Source organism: Arachis ipaensis, chromosome B2 (genome assembly GCF_059453495.1).
Source record: "Arachis ipaensis isolate K30076 ecotype BB chromosome B2, ASM5945349v1, whole genome shotgun sequence".
Classification (NCBI taxonomy): domain Eukaryota; kingdom Viridiplantae; phylum Streptophyta; class Magnoliopsida; order Fabales; family Fabaceae; genus Arachis; species Arachis ipaensis.
The window spans coordinates 73,843,776-73,856,275 of NC_142437.1; positions in this window are offsets into that span (position 1 = coordinate 73,843,776).

Here is a 12,500-nt window from a genome sequence, read left to right on the forward strand (position 1 = left end):
TAGTAGAAAACCTTGGAAAAATATTTAGAATTAAAAATCGGGCATTAATTTTAAAAGTTTGGCCCAAAATTGGGCCAAACGGGCCAAAAACTTTAATGGATTAGACCGAGCCCAAGTTGGGGCCAAGGCCACATATATAAGTTCACTAAATGAGCCCCATTCATCTCATTCACCACCAAACACAACATACACCTGCAGAAATGAGGAGGAGAAGAAGAGAGAAAAGTTACTATTCACATACAACTTCAATCGACCATATCTCGAGCTACTGTGCTCCGATTCGCGTGCCGTCAGCGGCTACACAAAGCTCTTGCCGAGCCCGTTACTCTCATCTAACTTTTATAGGTAAAATTTCGAAATTTCCTCTCTTTCTAGCAGCCCTAAGAAATTTGAAATTTTGGGTGTTGATTTTGAGTGAATTTTTGCGTTTTGATTGATTAAGTGGTCTCTAAGGTTGGGCTATTAGTGGTTTGTGCTCCAAACACCATCAAAAAAGGTAAAGAAACTCTTTACCTTATGAAATTGTGATTATGATGAACCCTAGGTTAATTGGTTATAAATTATGTGTATATATAGCTTGAAGTTGTGATTGTTGGCATTTATTTGGAGCTTTGGATTGATTGTTGGTGATTGGAGGCTTGAGCTGGACTCAATTTTGGGATTTTGGCATATTGAGAATTGGCCAAGGTATGGTTTCATTTTTTTCTATGTAATATATAATATTTCTAGACACTTAGGCTAGTGACCCACAGGATAGGTTTGATTGAATTTATTATTGGATTTGATAATGCATGATGATGTTGTTAAATTGATAGTGTGTGATGATGTTAATGATTGTGATGGTTTTGATGTGTTGAGATGAGAATTATGATGAGGTATGATAAATGAAGCTTATGAGTAGTGAGATTCGGTGCAAGTTGTTAATATTGAACATTGATGTGCAAATTTTGGAATTTGTTGGGTTATAGAGGTGGAATTGATTGATATAGGTGTTGAAATGGTTGAAATGTGATGGAAAGGTAAAGTATAATATTTGGTAGTGTTTGATGATGTGATGTAATAGGCTTTTATTTTGATTTGGTTGTGAACTTTAAGGTGTTGAGAACTTGTGAACTTTCATGACAACTAGCTTTTGGGTGAACTATGACGCATCATATCTTTTGCTATGGTTATTGAAATTGAATGAATTTTATATCAAATTAAAGATAATTTAAAGAGCTTTAAAACGATATAGATTTTGTAGAAATCCGAATTTTATAGAGGAAGATATGATCGTTGAAAGTTTGTGTCAAAAATCTGATTTCTGTGATGGTTGCAGAAATTATGAGTTTTGATTTATGTGCGCACGCACACTGCTGTGCGCGTGCTCGGAGCAGGGGCAATGTCATGACTTGTGTATACGCACACCTTTGTGCACACGCACAACCTGTGCATTTTTGAAAACGTGCGTATGCACACACTGGTGCGCACACACACAGGGACATGCATTCTGTTGAAGGCGATCGCACACTCTGGTGCGCACACACACCCTGCAAAATTTGCAAGCTGTGCATACGCACAACCTCGTGCGCACGCACATGCTGGGAGGTACATTCTGTTGAGGGTGTCTGCACGTATCTGTGCGTGTACGAAGAATAGAAACTTTTACTTACTGTGCGTACGCATACCTCTATGCGTACACATACTTTTAGAAAACTCTTTAGGGAGTGCGTACGCACACTGCCCTGTTTTTCAATAAAAATCTTGTTTTCAACTATTTTATCTTCTCAACAAGCTTGTAAACTTCCGTGACACTTATCTAAGACTCTTTAGCTTGTTTTTAGGTGTCAAAACATAGAGAAGGCTCTAGGTGGATTCAATTAGGTATTTTCTTGCAAAAGTTTAGAAAACGGAGACTTAGGTTTCTGGAGTACTGAGGACGGATTTAGTTGAGTGAGAGGGCGAAGTATTGTGTTGATGATTATTAATACGAATAGTGGAAGTGGTGAACTACTGAGTACTGAATAAAATGATTTTTGAAAACCATTGAATTACTGTTTATACTGAGATTGATGAGACGTTATGCGCCTGGTAAGGACGGTTGGTTAATCCCGCTTGTCAAGGTTGCAGCGGCGGCGTAAAGACGGTTGGTTTATCCCGCTTACGTTGAAATGTGAGATCTGAGGCAGAGTATCCCACTCACATCCTTTCGGATCACAAGAGTGTGCCCGGCACTATATCCGTGGGTAGTGTACCCGATACTATATTCGTAGGGGGATCCCACTTTTTATTCATGACCGAAAGGCGACATCTCCATGGAGATGTGTCGGGTTGGCAGTTGAACCAACAATGTGATATCACAACCCAATAAGACAGGCATTCATCATGTGCATATTCTATCTGTTTTTTTTGTTTTGCCGACTTGTATTGTTTGCCTAAGTGTTTAACCTGCCTAAATGCTTATTGAATTACTTGATATACATGCTGATGAGCGGATAATTTATACGCTTTTTGGCATTATTTTCAGTATGTTTTTAGTATATTTTAGTTAGTTTTTATTATGTTTTTGTTAGTTTTTAAATCAAAATCATATTTTCTGGACTTTACTATGAATTTGTGTGTTTTTCTGTAATTTCAGGTATTTTCTGGCTGAAATTGAGGGACCTGAGCAAAAATTTGATTCAGAGGCTGAAAAAGGACTGCAGATACTGTTGGATTCTGACCTCCCTGCACTCGAAGTGGATTTTCTGGAGCTACAAAGGCCCAATTGGCGCGCTCTCAATTGCTTTGGAAAGAAGACATCCTGGGCTTTTCAGAAATATATAATAGTTCATACTTTGCCCGAGATTTGATGGCCCAAACCGGTGTTCTAAGTCAGCATAGAAATCCTGGCATCAAAACGCCAGAACTGGCATAAAAGCTGGAGTTAAACGCCTAAACTGGCACAAAAGATGGCGTTTAACTCCAAGAAAAGTCTCTACATGTGAAAGCTTCGATGCTCAGCCCAAGCACACACCAAGTGGGCCCAGAAGAAGATTTCTGCATTAATTACCTATTTCCGTAACCCTAGGCTACTAGTTTTCTATAAATAGGACCTTTTGCTATTGTATTTTCATCTTTCAATCAATCTTTAATCATATTTTGATGATTGAACCCTCTTTGGGAGGTTGGCCATTCGGCCATGCCTAGACCTTTTGTTCTTATGTATTTTCAACGGTGGAGTTTCTACACCCCATAGATTAAGGTGTGGAGCTCTGCTGTTCCTCATGAATTAATGCAAAGTATTATTGTTTTTCTATTCAATTCAAGCCTATTTCTTCTCAAAGATAACCACTCGTTCTTCAATCTGACGAATGTGATGATCTGTGACACTCATCATCATTCTCACCTATGAACGCGTGCCTGACAACCACTTCCGTTCTACTTGCAATAGCTTGAGTGCGTATCTCTTAGCCTCCTGGTTCATGATGCATGGTTGCCTCGCCTGACAACCGAGCCTTCCATTCCATGAGATCAGAGTCTTCGTGGTATAGGCGAGAATCAATTGGCAGCATTCTTGAAATCCGGAAAGTCTAAATCTTGTTTGTGGTATTCCGAGTAAGATCTGGGAAGGGATGATTGTGACGAGCTTCAAACTCGCGAGTGTTGGGCGTAGTGACAAACGCAAAAGGATCAATGGATCCTGTTCCAACATGATCGAGAACCAACAGCTGATTAGCCGTGCGGTGACAGTGCATTTGGACCATTTTTACTAAGAGGACGGGAGGTAGCCATTGACAACGGTGAAACCCAACATAAGCTTGCCATGGAAAGGAGTATGAATGATTGGAAGAAGGCAATAGGAAAGCAGAGATTCAGAAGGAACAAAGCATCTTCATACGCTTATCTGAAATTCTCACCAATGAACTACATAAGTATCTCTATCCTATTTTATATTTTATTCATCTTTAATTATCAATTCTCCATAACCATTTGAATCCACCTGACTGAGATTTACAAGATGACCATAGCTTGCTTCAAGCCGACAGTCTCCGTAGGATCGACCCTTACTCACGTAAGGTTTATTACTTGGACGACCCAGTACACTTGCTGGTTAGTTGTGCGGAGTTGTGACAAGGAGTTGAGATTACAATTGTGCGTACCAAGTTGTTGGCGCCATTGATGATCACAATTTTGTGCACCAAGTTTTTGGCGCCGTTGCCAGGGATTGTTCGAGTTTGGACAACTGACGGTTCATCTTGTTGCTCAGATTAGGTAATTTTATTTTATGTTTAAGCTTTTTACTTTTTATTTTTCGAAAAATTTCAAAAAAAATAATATTTCTATTCTGTTCTTCAGAGTTTTTTTAAGAATGAATTCTAGAGTTTCATGATGATTTGTTGAAGTCTGGCTGGCTGTGAAGCCATGTCTAATCTTTTGGACCGAGGTTTCAACTTATCATCACAAGGGCTTGTTAATTTCTATCAATCTTGCTGTTGAACGTAATGATCTGCTAAAGCTTGGCTGGCCATTGGCCATATCTAGTGTTTTGGACCGAAGCTTTCACTGAAAGCTTGGCTGGCTAGTAAGCCATGTTTAATTCCTGGACCGGAGTTTTATACTAACATTGCATGATTCTTGGAATTCTTATTAAAAATTTTGAATCTCTTTATTTTCTTTTCCATATAATTTTCGAAAAATCACAAAAAATTTTATAAAATCTTAAAATCAAAAATATTTTATGTTTTTTTAGTCTAGTGTCTAATTTTAAGTTTGGTGTCAATTGCATGTCTTCATTCTTCTAATTTTCGAAAATTACATGCATTATGTTCTTCATTGATCTTCAAGTTATTCTTGATGATTTCCTTGCTCTGATCTTTAAATTCTCTTGTCTTGTGTGTTTTGTTATTTTTCATATGCATTCTCAATTTGTTAGTGTCTCTAATATGAAAATTTTTAAGTTTGGTGTCTTGCATACATTGTTTGTTTAATCTTAGTTTTCCATGATTAGCTACAGTTTGATTTTTCTCATCATTAAAAATTCAAAAAAATTTTCAAAATTATGTCTTTTCAAGTCAATAATACAAAGAATTGAAGATTCAGAACATGCAGCAGAGGAATTACATAGAAAAAGCTGGGCATTCAAAACGCCCAGTGAGGAAGGAAAACTAGCGTTTAAACGCCAGCCAGGTTAAACGCCCAAAAAAGTAGTATTTTGGGCGTTAAATGCCAGAATGGATACTCTTCATACCCTGGGTCGAGCTATCCGACCTGGGATGATGGGCGACAAAACGACTGACCTCTTCAGGTCAGACTATCCGACCTCTTCCTAAAAGAGCTCGGCCAAATCGACGGGAAAGCCCAAGAAAGGGCCCAACCCAAGGAATACGACCCAAATCCACAGGCCGTCCAAGCCTATAGAGATAAGGGCGGTTCCCTTGAAGATAAGCTGACCTCAACTCAAAGATAAAGATAAGATAAGATAACTAACTTATCTTATCTAGAAAGGTCACTCTACAACCACTATAAATACACTAGAGCACCCAGGTATAACTCATACTCTGATTCTACAATAAACCTGCTTAATACCCGTGCTAACTTAAGCATCGGAGTCTCTTGCAGGTACCCCCCACCCTTCGGTGACCAAGGATCAGAAGTGAAGCCAGTCCAACAAGTCAGACACAAAAGCTCCGGCCGCCACCAGCCAGCCAGACACGTCATCTCCGACCAGTACAAGAAGATCTCATCCGAGATCGGCCTACAGTTTCAGGTAACCCTCGGAACATTGGCGCCGTTGCCGGGGAACCTGGAAGTCATCCCATCATTATGGCAGACAACCATGACAACGACCATGATTTAGATCTAGAGGACAGAACGCCGCACAAAAACGCGGACGCTACACTAAAAGATACTCCGGAATCTAACGGAGACAAAAACTCATCACATCCGGGAGTAATAGAAGCGCTTCAAGATCATCTAAAGCAACTTGAAAAAGAAAGCCAGCATCAACGAGAAGTTGGCAAGGATCTACAAAGAGAAGTAAGGAGACGTCGAGAGCTAGAAGATAAAATCCTACAACTCGAAGCCGATCTCAAAGCAAAGGCTACCCAGACCACCCCTGAGGACAATTCACGCAAAGATCAAGATCCATTCATTAGGGGCATTGATGACAAGTCATCCTAGCCTATTTTAACTAGTCTTTTTCTTTTGTTTTCATTAGAATTATGCACTTTCTTGAGCTACAAGCAAGCTAATTGAGTAGATTTTCATGTTTCCCTTGATTGAACCAACCATATATGAATTTATGCCATTTCATGAGGTTTTATGCTATATTTGTTGCATATTATGAAAGAATGAATATCTCATGATTTTGAGCATAGCTTTGATGAGTTTGGTTGATTAATGATAGGTGAAGAAAGCTTGGAGAAAGGTTGAAGCAAAGAGGAATGGCTAGGAGTGAAGAGAGGACAATGGAATAAGTGAAATTGAACCAGGAAGCAAGAAGTTAGCCCCAACGTTAGCCCCCTAACTTGGAGGCTAACGTTGGCACATGAAAACATAAGGGAGAAGGGCCAACGTTTGCGCCAACGTTAGCCCCCTAACTTGGAGGCTAACGTTGGCACATGAATATTCAAGGAAGAGGCAAAAGTTAGCCCCAACGTTAGCCCCCTAACTTGGAGGCTAACGTTGGAACTTGAGAGTTTCTCCCCTGGGCACCAACGTTTGCGCCAACGTTAGCCCCCTAACTTGGAGGCTAACGTTGGCACATGAATTACAATGGGGAAGGAGCCAACGTTTGCGCCAACGTTAGCCCCCTAACTTGGAGGCTAACGTTGGCGCCACTAGCATATAAGGCATTGCCAACGTTAGGGTCAAAGTTAGACCCCTAACGTTGGCACCAACGTCCATACCAGCAGAATATGCTAAGCTGATATGAAAAGTTGGAGCCAAAGTTAGACCCCTAACTTTGGCTCAAACTTTTGGTCCAACTTTTGCTAACCTCAAAACCGGTTCAATTGGTTCACTTCAGTTCTTCTCCAAACTTCAAGAGCAATCAACCAAGGCCTCTTTCAACCCAATTCCACCAAGAGCAAAGGCCCAACTCAAGGCTTGAAGATCATTTGAAGAAAGTGTATAAATAGGATAGAATTCAAGTTCTTCGGGGAGCTTTCCTTTTAGAATTTTCATAATAGTTTTCGGAGAGCTTTTGAACTTGAGTGAACTTTAATTTCTTGTTTTCATTGCTTTCAATTTCATTTTACATTTGTCTTGGATCTTGGATTGGAGAATTGAAGAAATTCTGTTTCAATCTCAATCTTGGATCTCTCTGTTTCTTTACTGTTAATTGAATTTCATTTCCGTTTCTGTTACTTGCTCTTCATCTCTTTTCTTTGCAATTTACATCTTCTTTGCAATTGTTCTTGTTGGATCTAGGAAGGCATTGAGATCTAGACTTGATTTTCTAGTCTCTGGGTCCTGAGATCTAAATCCCCAATTTACATTCTGTTTCTTTCCTTTTTATGTTCATTTACTTTTCTGCTTCATATCCGGTTCAATCTCAATTCCCTTTCCCTCTTCTGTTTAATGCAATTTAACTTTTCTTTGTTTAAATTCTGCAAATCCATTCCCCAATCCCCTTTACATTTCAAGCAATTTATATTTCTTGTACTTTAAGATTCCGTAATTTACATTTCTTGCACTTTAAGTTTCTGCTATTTAATTTCTTGTCCTTTACGTTTCAGCAATTTATTTCTTGTTCTCTTTACTTCAATGCAATTTAATTCTGTAAGCCACAAAACCATCAACCAAATCTTGATTCGCTTGACTAAATTAACCACTAAGCTAAAATTGCTCAATCCTTCAATCCTTGTGGGATCGACCTCATTCCCGTGAGTTTTTATTACTTGATACGACCCGGTACACTTGCCGGTTAGATTTATGTATTTTGGGAGAGATTTATTTTTCCTCCAAAATACTCATCAGGCATCATGAAAACTAAAATTCCTAAGGACTTCAAACTCCCGGATATGACTCTGTATGATGGCACTACAGATCCCAACCATCACCTCAGCAACTTCAGAAGCAGAATGTACCTCACCGACGCCTCGGACGCTGTTCGCTGCAAAGCTTTTCCAACGACCCTCACGAAGACAGCAATTAGATGGTTCGACAACTTACCTCCTAAGTCCATCTCAAGCTTTGACGACCTAGCCAAAAAATTCCTGGCCAGATTCTCCATCCAAAAAGACAAGGCCAAGCACGCCCCCAGTCTACTAGGAATCAGGCAAGGAGATCGGGAAAGTCTTCGCAACTACATGGAGAGATTCAACAAAACATGCCTAGACATACAAAGCTTGCCAACAGAGGCCGCCATCATGGGCCTCATCAATGGCCTACGAGTGGGACCTTTCAGCCAATCTATATCGAAAAAATATCCCACATCTCTGGATGAGGTGCAGGAGCGAGCGGAAAAATATATCAACATGGAAGAAAATTCTCGGTTGGGAGAAACCTCAAAATCCGGATTCTCCTACCGAGACAAAGATAAAGAATCCAAAAAGAAGGAAGATCGACAAGGGGAGAAAATTAAAAAATATCATAATTACACCCCTCTTAGGGTATCACTGGTAGATGTCTACAAAGAAGTCTGCCATACGGAAAAGATACCCCCAGCTCGACCACTCAAAGGTAAAAGAGGAGGAGGAAATTCGGAACGAATACTGTGAATATCACTGAGTCCGAGGGCATTCCACTAACGAATGCTTCGACTTAAAAAACATCATAGAAAAATTAGTAAGAGAAGGAAAACTAGATCAGTTTCTGGCCACCCGAGATGATGATCAAAGAAAGAGAAGAAGGGATGAAGATGTCGGACGAACCGAGCGATCACCTCGTACGCCAGAAAGACATGTCCATATGATACACGGAGGATTTGCCGGAGGAGGAATCTCCAAATCATCCCGCAAAAGATATCTCAAAGAAGTATATCATGTTGAAGGAAAGGAGGAAGCTCCCGACATCCCTGCAATCACATTCACCAAAGAAGATGCATCCGGTATCATCTCAGGACACGACGACCCCATGGTCATCACCATCATACTGGCAAACGCCAATCTCGACCGCACATTAATAGACCAAGGGAGCTCTGCCGACATCTTATTCAAAACTGCCTTCGACAAGCTCGGCTTAGAAGAAAAGGAGCTTAAAGCATACCCTAACAGCCTGTTCGGACTGGGAGATACCCCAGTACAACCGCTGGGATACGTGTCACTACATACAACCTTCGGAAAAGGGAACCAATCCAGAACACTCAAGATAGACTACATCGTGGTCGACGTGAGTTCAGCCTACAATGCCCTAATAGGTCGGACAACACTAAATCAACTCGGCGCAATAGTCTTAACTCCACACCTATGCATGAAATTCCCAACTATAGAAGGGATAGCTACAATAAAAGCAGATCAAAAGATGGCACGTCGCTGTTATAACGAAAGTCTAAACCTCAGAGGCAGAGGAGAAGAGTTCCATACAATTGAGCTCGGTGGAGTTCAGAGACGTGAAGAACTCCGTCCACAACCCGAAAGAGAAATAGAGAAAGTTCAGATCGGGGATACCTCGGACAAAACAACTAATATTGGCATGATCCTGAAGGGAGATGCAAAAGAATTACTAGTACAGTTCTTACAAGATAATGTCGATCTCTTCGCATGGAAAGCTGCAGACATGCCAGGCATAGACCCCAAGCTAATGAGTCACAAGTTGGCGGTCTATCCAGGATCTCGGCCGGTACATCAGAGACGAAGAAAACTTGGGCCAGAACGATCCCAAGCTGTGGAAGAACAGGTACAAGCACTACTGGAGGCAGGATTCATAAGAGAAGTCAAGTACCCACTATGGCTAGCTAACGTCGTCTTGGTGAAAAAATCAAATGGGAAATGGCGAATGTGCACCGACTACACCGACCTCAACAAAGCCTGCCCAAAAGATCCTTACCCACTCCCAAGTATCGACGCTCTGGTAGATGCTTCATCAGGATATAGATACCTCTCATTTATAGATGCATATTCCGGATACAACCAAATCCCCATGTATCCACCAGATCAAGAAAAGACCTCGTTTTTTATGCCAAAAGCAAATTACTGCTACATTGTAATGCCTTTCGGTCTCAAGAATGCGGGAGCTACGTATCAAAGGCTAATGAATAAAGTCTTTTCAGATCATATCGGAAAAATCATGGAAGTCTATGTGGACGACATGTTAATAAAGACACAAAGTGAAGAGACATTATTGTCTGACCTGGCCCAAGTGTTCGACACTATAAGGAAGCATGACATGCGCCTCAATCCCGCAAAATGCACTTTTGCAGTAAAAGCAGGCAAGTTCTTAGGGTTTTATGCTCACTGATAAACCACTATTTTATGGTTTGTCTTGTGCTCAATTGAGTGGATTTTATCAACTCTTTACCCACTTATTCATACTATTTGCATGAGTTTACATTCTCCTTCCTGATTTTGTGCTATGATTGAAAACATGCTTCTTTGACCTTATATTTGCTAATATTAATCCTCTCTTATTACCATTCGATGCTTTGATATGTGTGTTAAGTGTTTTTTGAGATTACAGGGCAGGAATGGCTTGGAGGATGGAAAGGAAGCATGCAAAAGTAGGAGGAATACAAGAAGTTGGAGAAATTGCTAAGCTGTCCAGCCTGACCTCTTCGCACTCAAACGACTATAACTTCAGCTATAGAGGTCCAAATGATGCGGTTCCAGTTGCGTTGGAAAGCTAATGTCCGGGGCTTCGATTTGATATATAATATGCCATAGTTGCCATGACGATAGGCGATGCGATCGCGTGATCCATGCGGATGCGTCGCAGTGACGAAAATCAACGTGTTTGAATTCGCAACCAACGAATTCTGGGCTGTTTCTGACCCAGTTCTCGACCCAGAAAACATAGATTAGAGGCTATAAAGTAGAGGAATTGCATCCATTCAAAAAAACAAGCTTTCACAATTCACAATTTTAGGAGTAGATGTAATTTTTAGAGAGAGAGGTTCTCTCCTCTCTCTTAGGATTAGGATTTAGGATTTCTCTTAGTTTTAGGAGTGACTCTCAATCCCAGGTTCAATGTTCTTTTTATTTACTTTCTCAATTTAATTTATGAATATCCATGTTAGAATTGATTTCTTTATTTAATATAATTTGAGGTATTTCAGACTTATGATTGCTCTCTTTAATTTATTAATGTTCTCTGTTTATCCAAATTATTTTCATTCAAGTAGACTTTCTTCCCTTTTGGCTTTGGGTGAGTCATTGGAGACACACTACAACATTTTGGGTCTATGGCCACGGTTTTTTTGGTCACGGTAAAAAACCGTGACCATAGAGGGTCTATGGTCACGGTTTTTTAGGGTGACCAAAAAAAAAGCTATAGTCACGGTTTTTTTAGAAAGGGTGACCATAGAGTACCTATGGTCACGGTTTTCTAAAAAAGGGTGGCCTAAAAGGGTCTATGGTCACGGTTTTGAGGGGTGACCTAAGGGGGTCTATGGTCACGGTTTTTTACAGTGACCAAAAAGGGTCTATGGTCACGGTTTTTCAAAAAAGGGTGACCTAAAAGGGTCTATGGTCACGGTTTTGGGGGGCCTAAAGGGGTCTATGGTCACGGATTTGGGGGGTGGCCTAAAAGGGTCTATGGTCACGGTTTTGGGGGAGACCTAAAGGGTCTACGGAAACAGTTTTTTACAGTGACCAAAAAGGGGCTATGGTCACGGTTTTTCAAAAAAGGGTGACCTAAAAGGGTCTATGGTCACGGTTTTGGCGGGTGACCTAAAGGGCTCTATGGTCATGGTTTTAATGAAACTTTTATGATTTACATTTATTGAATTTTTCATTCTTAGATTTATTTTGTGATTATCATCATTTTGGAATGTGATTATGCTTTTAAAAAAAATTAAATTTCATAAAACAAAATAGGTTATAGTCACCATTTAAAAATAGGGTGACTATAGATAAGCTATGGTCACGGTAAAAACTGTGACCATAGATAAGTTATGGCCACGGCAAAAAACCGTGACCATAGATAGGCTATGGTCACGGTTTTAAGGAGGGGGTGACCATAGATAAGCTTTGGCCACGGTGAAAACCGTGACCATAGATAAGGCTATGGTCACGGTTTTAAGATAGGGTGACCATAGAAGCTATGGTCACGGCAAACCGTGACCATAGATAGGGCTATAGTCACGGTTTTAAGGAGGGGTAACCATAGAGGCTATGGTCACAGTGAAAACCGTGGCCATAGATAGGGCTATGGTCACGGTTTTGAGTGGGGTGACCATAGAGGCTATGGTCACGGCAAAAACCGTGACCATAGATAAGGCTATGGTCACGGTTTTAAGGAGGGATGACCATAGAGTCTATGGTCACGGTGAAAACCGTGACCATAGATAAGGCTATGGTCACAGTTTTAAGGAGGGGTGACCATAGAGGCTATGGTCACGGTGAAAACCGTGACCATAGATAAGGCTATGGTCACAGTTT